General features: G+C 37.7%; 1 non-coding gene across 1 annotated transcript; it reads left to right on the top strand.

Annotated features, from left to right (window-relative positions):
• Positions 1-5,030: 5,030 nt before the first annotated feature.
• LOC127743463 (small nucleolar RNA R71) lies at positions 5,031-5,138 on the top strand. Its single transcript, XR_008004855.1, has one exon. It is a non-coding gene; the product is annotated as a small nucleolar RNA R71 (small nucleolar RNA).
• The last annotated feature ends 2,790 nt before the right edge of the window (positions 5,139-7,928 follow it).

The following is a 7,928-nucleotide window of genomic DNA, read 5'->3' as shown; positions in this document are numbered from 1 at the left end:
GTATAAATTATCCGCTCATTACAACACCAAACTTAAATTGTTGCTTGTCCCCAAGCAACTAAAAATCAAATAGGATAAAAAGAAGATAATATACTATAAATCTCAAAATATCAATGAATATTAGTTCTAAATAGATGAGCGGGACTTGTAGCTTTTTGCTTCTGAACAGTTTTGGCATCTCACTTTTTCCTTTGAAGTTAAGAATGATTGGCATCTATAGGAACTCAGTGTTTAGATAGTGTTAATTGATTCTCCTAGTTAAGTATGTTAATTCTTGAACACAGCTCTTTTATGAGTCTTGGCCGTGGCCCTAAGCACTTTGTTTTCCAGTATTACCACCGGATACATAAATGCCACAGACACATGACTGGGTGAACCTTTTCAGATTGTGACTCAGCTTTGCTAAAGTGCCCAGTTAGAGGTGTCCAAAGCTCTTAAGCACACTCTTTTTGCTTTGGATCACGACTTTAACCGCTCAGTCTCAAGCTTTTTACTTGACACCTTCACGCCACAAGCACATGGTTAGGGACAGCTTGGTTCTGCCGCTTAGGCCTGGATTTTATTTCCTTAGGCCCTCCTATCCATTGATGCTCAAAGCCTTGGATAATTTTTACCCTTGCCTTTTGATTTTAAGGGCTATTGGCTTTTTGCTCTTGCCTTTTGGTTTAAAGAGCTTTTGGCTTTTTCTGCTTGCTTTTTCTTTTTCTTTAATTTTTTTTGCCACTTTTTCTCTCTTTTTTTCGCAAGCTTTGTTCTTCACTACTTTTTCTTGCTTCAAGAATCAATTTCATGATTTTTCAGATTATCAATAACATTTCTCTTGTTCATCATTCTTTCAAAAACCAACAATTTTTAACATTCATAAACAACAATATCAAAAGACATATGCACTGTTCAAGCATTCATTCAGAAAACAAAAAGTATTGTCGCCACATCAATATAATTAAACTAAATTCAAAGATAAATTCGAAACTCATGTACTTCTTGTTCTTTTCTATTAGAAACATTTTTCAATTAAGAAAGGTGAAGGATTCATGGAATTATTCATAGCTTTAAGACATAGACACTAGACACTAATGATCATGTAGTAAAGACTCAAAACATAACCAAACATATAGCATAAAATCGAAAAATAGAGAAATAAGAACAAGGAAGTTAAGGAATGAGTCCACCTTAGTGATGGTGGTGCCTTCTTCTTGAAAGACCAATGATGTCCTTGATCTCCTCTATGTCTCTTCCTTGCCTTTGTTGCTCCTCCCTCATAGCTCTTTGATCTTCTCTAATCTCATTGAGAATGGTGGAGTGTTCTTGGTGTTCCACCCTTAATTGGTTCATGTTATGACTCAATCCTTCTAAAGAAGTGTTGAGTTATTCCCAATAGTTGTTTGGAGGAAAATGCATCACTTGAGGCATCTTAGGGAATTCTTGATGATGAACTTCCTCATGCGTCTCTTGAGATCCATGAATGAGCTCTCTTGTTTGCTCCATCCTCTTCTTAGTGATGGGCTTGTCCTCTTCAATGAGGATGTCTTCTTCGATGACAACTCCAGCTAAGTTGCATAGATGGCAAATGAGATGAGGAAAAGCTAGCCTTGCCAAGGTGGAGGGCTTTTCGGCTACTTTGTAGAGTTCTAGAGGGATGACTTCATGAACTTCTACTTCCTCTCCAATCATGATGCTATGAATCATGATGGCTCGATCCACAGTTACTTCGGATCGGTTGCTAGTGGGGATGATGGAGCATTGGATGAACTCCAACCATCCTTTAGCCACATGCTTAAGGTCCAGTCTTCTCAATTGAACCAGTTTGCCTTTTGAGTCTCTTTTCCATTGAGCTCCTTCCACACATATGTCCGTGAGGACTTGGTCCAACCTTTGATCAAATTTGACTCTTCTAGTGTAGGGGCATGCGTTTTCTTGCATAATTGGCAAGTGGAATGCCAATCTTACATTTTCTGGACTGAAATCTAAGTATTTCTCCCGAACCATTGTAAGCCAATTCTTTGGATTCGGGTTCATACTCTGATCATGGTTCCTAGTGATCCATGCATTGGCATAGAACTCTTGAACCATTAAGATTCTGACTTGTTGAATGGGGTTGGCCAGAACTTCCCATCCTTTTCTTTGGATCTCATGTCGGATTTCCAAATACTCATTTTTCTTCAGCATGAAAGGGACCTCAGCGATCACCTTCTTCTTGGCCACAACTTCATAGAAGTGGTCTTGATGGACCTTTGAAATGAATCTCTCCATCTCCCATGACTCGGAGGTGGAAGCTTTTGTCTTCCCTTTTCTCTTTCTAGAGGTTTCTCCGGCCTTAGGTGCCATAAATGGTTATGAAAAAATAAAAAACTATGCTTTTACCACGCCAAACTTAGAATATTGCTCGCCCTCGAGCAAAGAAAAGAAAGAATAGAAGAAGAAGAAGAAGATATGGAGGAGAGGGAGAGCTGTGTGGATTTCGGCCAAGGGGAAGAAGAGAGGGTTGTGTTGTGTGAAAATGAAGAATGATGGAGGGGTTTATATAGTGGAGGGAGAGGAAATGGGGTTCGGTTATTTAGGGTGGGTTTGGGTGGGAAAGAGATTTTGAATTTGAAGGTAGGTGGGGTTTATGTGGAAGAGTGGATGGATGTGAGTGGTGAAGAGGTGATGGGGAAGAGAGATTAAGGTGATTGGTGAAGGGTGTTTGGAGAAGAGTGTTATTGGATTGTGTGAAGAAGAGAGAAGATGAGTTGAGGTAGGTGAGGATCCTGTGGGATCCACAGATCCTGAGGTGATCCTGTGGGGTCCACAGATCCTGAGGTGTTCCTGTGGGGTCCACAGATCCTGAGGTGTCAAGGATTTATCATCCCTACACCAATTAGGTGTGTAAAATGCCTTCTTCATGCAATCCTGGCGTTTAACGCCAGATTAATGCTTGTTTCTGGCATTAAACACCCAAATGTAGTATGTTTCTGGCGTTTAACGCCAGGCTGATGCTTGTTTCTAGCCTTAAATGCCAGTTTTCCCCAGGGTGCAATCCTGGCGTTTAAACGCCAGACTGCTGCATTTTTCTGGCATTCAACGCTAGCTTTATGCTCTGTTCTGTCGTTAAACGCCAGCCAGATGCTTCTTTTTGGCGTTTAAACGCTAGTAAGCTCTTCCTCCAGGGTGTGCTATTTCTTCTGCTATTTTCGATTTTGTTTTTAATTTTTGCAATTGTTTTGTGACTCCACATAATCATGAACCTAATAAAACATAAAAGAACAATAGAGATATAAATAAATAAAAATTGGGTTGCCTCCCAATAAGCACTTCTTTAATGTCAATAGCTTGATAGTGAGCTCTCATGGAGCTTCACAGATGTTCAGAGCATGATGAGTGCCTCCCAACACCAAACTTAGAGTTGAATGTGGGGCCTTCTTAACACCAAACTTAGAGTTTGGTTGTGGCCTCCCAACGCCAAACTTAGAGTTTGATTGTGGGGGCTTTGTTTGACTCTGTATTGAGAGAAGCTTTTCATGCTTCCTCTCTATGGTTGCAGAGGAAGATCTTTGAGCTTTAAACACAAGGTAGTCCCCATTCAATTGAAGGACTAGCTCTCCTTTGTCAACAACAATCACAGCTCCTGCTGTGGCTAGAAAGGGTCTTCCAAGGATGATGCATTGATCCTTCTCCTTCATAGTGTCTAATATTATGAAATTAGCAGGGATGTAAAGGCTTTTAACCTTCACTAACACGTCCTCTACCAATCCATAAGCTTGGCTTATTGACTTGTCTGCCATCTTTAATGAGAATGTGGCAGCCTGTACCTCAAAGATCCCTAGTTTCTCCATTACAGGGAGTGGCATAAGATTTATACCTGACCACAGGTCACACAGAGCCTTCTCAAAGGTCATGGTGCCTATGGTATAGGGTATTAAGAATTTACCAGGATCTTGTTTCTTTTGAGGTAAAGTTTGCTGAACCCATGTATTTAGTTCACTAATGAGCAAGGGAGGTTCATTTTCCCAAGTCTCATTACCAAACAACTTGGCATTTGGCTTCATGATGGCTCCTAGATATTGAGCAACTTGCTCTTCGGTTACATCTTCATCCTCTTCAGAGGAAGAATAGTTTTCAGAGCTCATGAATGGCAGAAAGAGGTTCAATGGAATCTCTATGGTCTCTATATGAGCCTCAGATTCCTTTAGGTCCTCAATAGGGAACTCCTTCTTATCTGGGAGATGTCCCATGAGGTCTTCCTCATTGGGATTCACGTCCTCCCCTTCCTCTTTGGATTCGGCCATTTTGATTATATCAATGGCCTTGCACTCTCTCTTTGGATTCTCTTCTGTATTGCTTGGGAGAGTACTAGGAGGAGTTTCAGTGATTTTCTTACTCAGCTGGCCCACTTGTGCCTCCAAATTTCTAATGGAGGACCTTATTTCATTCATGAAACTTAAAGTGGCCTTGGATAGATCAGAGACTATGTTTTCTAATCTAGAGGAGCTCTGCTCAGAATTCTCTATCTATTGTTGAGAAGATGATGGAAAAGACTTGCTATTGCTAAGCCTGTTTCTTCCACCATTGTTAAAGCCTTGTTGGGGCTTTTGTTGATCCTTCCATGAGAAATTTGGATGATTTCTCCATGAAGGATTATAGGTGTTTCCATAGGGTTCACCCATGTAATTCACCTCTGCTATTGCAGGGTTCTCAGGATCATAGGCTTCTTTTTCAGGAGATGTCTCTTTAGTACAGTTGGATGCATTTTGCAATCCATGCAGACTCTGAGAAATCATGTTGACTTGTTGAGTCAAAATTTTGTTCTGAGCCAATATGGCATTCAGAGCATCAATTTCAAGAACTTCCCTCTTCTGAGGCGTCTCACTACTCACATGATTCCTCTCAGAGGTCTACATGAATTGGTTATTTACAACCCTGTCAATGAGTTCTTGAGCTTCTGCAGGCATTTTCTTTAGGTGAATGGATCCACCTGCAGAATGGTCTAGTGATATCTTAGAGAACTCAGATAGACCATAATAGAATATATCCAAAATGGTCCACTCTGAAAGCATGTCAGAAGGACACCTTTTGGTCATCTGCTTGTATCTTTTCCAAGCTTCATAGAGGGATTCACCATCTTTTTGTTTGAAGGTCTGAATATCCACTCTAAGCTTGCAGAGCTTTTGAGGAGGAAAGAACTTAGCCAAGAAGGCCGTGACCAGCTTATCCCAATAGTCCAGGCTATCTTTAGGTTGTGAGTCCAACCATGTTCTAGCTCTGTCTCTTACAGCAAAAGGGAAAAGTATGAGCCTGTAGACTTTAGGATCTACTCCATTAGTCTTAATAGTCTCACAGATCTGCAAGAACTCAGTTAAAAACTGATAGGGATCTTCTGATGGAAGTCCATGAAACTTGCAGTTCTGTTGCATTAGAGCAACTAGTTGAGGCTTCAGCTCAAAATTATTTGCTCCGATGGTAGGGATTGAGATGCTTCTTCCATCAAATTTGGAAGTAGGTGTAGTATAATCACCAAGCATCCTCTTTGCGCCTCCACCATTGTTATTGGGTTCGGCCATGTCTATTTCTTTTTCGAGATTCTCTGTAAGGTTTTCTCTGAATTGTTGTGCTTTAGCTTCTCTTAGCTTCTTCTACAGAGTCCTTTCAGGTTCAGGATCTACTTCAACAAGAATGTCCTTTTCCTTGCTCCTGCTCACATGAAAAAGAAGAGAATAAAAAAGGAAGAGGAATCCTCTATGTCACAGTATAGAGATTCCTTTATGTGAGTAGAAGAATAAGAGAATAAAAGAAGGAGAAGAGAAAAATTCGAACACAGAGAGAAGAGAAGGTTCGAATTTATGAGTAGAAGAGAAGTGTTAGTAGATAAATAAAATAAATTGAAAGAGATGAGAGGAAGAGAATTTCGAAAATTGTTTTTGAAAAATGGTTAGTGATTTTCGAAAATTAAAAGAAGAAATAAAATTAAAATTAAAATTTGAAACAATTAGTTAATCAAAAAGAATTTTGAAAAAGGGTGAGGAATTTTTGAAAATTAGAGAGAGAAAAGTTGTTAGGTAGTTTTGAAAAAGATAAGAATTTTAAAACAAACAAAAAGTCAATTAGTTAGTTGAAAAAGATTTGAAAATCAATTTTGAAAAGATAAGAAGTTAGAAAAGATTTTGAAATTAAATTTTTGAAAAAGATATGATTTTGAAAAAGATATGATTGAAAAGATATGATTGAAATTTATTTTGAAAAATATTTGATTTTTAAAATTAAAATTGATTACTTGACTAACAAGAAACTAAAGGATATGATTCTAGAATTTAAAGATTGAACCTTTCTTAACAAGAAAGTAACAAACTTCAAATTTTTGAATCAATCACATTAATTGTTAGTAAAGTTTTCGAAAATTTGAAATGAAATTAAGAAAAAGAATTTGAAAAATATTTTTAAATTTTCGAAAATCATAAAAGAAAAATGAAAAAGATTTGATTTTTGAAAATTTTTTGAAAAGATAGGATTTTTAAAATTGAAAATTTGACTTGACTTATAAGAAATAGCTAAGTTTTAAAATTTTTTTGACTAAGTCAACTCAAATTTTCGAAATTTAGGAGAGAAAAAAGGAAAATATATTTTTTTATTTTTTAAATTTTTAATGAGGAGAGAGAAAAACACAAATATGACCCAAAACATGAAAATTTTGGATCAAAACTAATGATGCATGCAAGAACACTATGAATGTCAAGATGAACACCAAGAACACTTTGAAGATCAAGATGAACATCAAGTAATTATTTTGGAAAAAATTTCAAGAAAAGAAAAATATGCAAGACACCAAACTTAGAAATTTTTCATGTTTAGACATTATGAATGCAAGAATGCATATGAAAAATAACAAAAGACACTAAACAAGAAAATATGAAGATCAAACAAGAAGATTTACCAAGAACAACTTGAAGATCATGAAGAATGCAATGCATGAAATATTTTTTTTCGAATTTTTTTAGAAAATTAAAAAGATGCAATTGACACTAAACTTTAAAATTGACTCTAGAATCAAGTAAGAAACACAAAATATTTTTGGTTTTTATGATTTTATAATTTTTTTGGAATTTTTGAAAATTATTTTTTTGAAAAACGAAAACAAACAAAAATTTTTGAAAGGAAAATTACCTAATCTGAGCAACAAGATGAACCGTCAGTTGTCCAAACTCGAACAATCCCCGACAACGGCGCCAAAAACTTGGTGCACGTAAATTGTGATCATCAACAATGGCTCCAATAACTTGGTGCTCTCAAATGTGAATCACACTTTGTCACAACTCCGCACAACTAACCAGCAAGTGCACTGGGTCGTCCAAGTAATACCTTACGTGAGTAAGGGTCGATCCCACGGAGATTGTCAGCTTGAAGCAAGCTATGGTCACCTTGTAAATCTCAGTTAGGCAGATTCAAATGGTTATAATGGTTTTCGAATATAAAGATCAATAAAACATGAAATAAAAATAGAGATACTTATGTAATTCATTGGTGAGAATTTCAGATAAGTGCATGAAGATGCTGTGTTCCTTCTGAATCTCTGCTTTCCTACTGCTTCATCCAATCATTCTTACTCCTTTCCATGGCAAGCTGTATGTAGGGCATCACCGTTGTCAATGGCTACTTCCCATCCTCTCAGTGAAAATGGTCCTCTATGGTTTCCCGCATGGCTAATCAGTTGTTGGTTCTCGATCATGTCGGAATAGAATCCAGTGATTCTTTTGCGTCTGTCACTACGCCCAACACTCGCGAGTTTGAACTCGTCACAGTCATTCTTTTGGTTCTCAATCATGAATGCTGCCAATGGATTCTAGCTTATACCACAAAGACTCTGATATCACGGAATAGAAGGCTCGGTTGTCAGGCGAGGGCAACCATGTGTCGTGTATCAGGAATCCAAGAGATACACACTCTAGCTTTCGCTT

This window comes from Arachis duranensis, chromosome 10 (genome assembly GCF_000817695.3).
Source record: "Arachis duranensis cultivar V14167 chromosome 10, aradu.V14167.gnm2.J7QH, whole genome shotgun sequence".
Lineage (NCBI taxonomy): Eukaryota > Viridiplantae > Streptophyta > Magnoliopsida > Fabales > Fabaceae > Arachis > Arachis duranensis.
The sequence above is the reverse complement of the archived record's forward strand: the minus strand, read 5'-3'. Positions and strand labels throughout refer to the sequence as shown.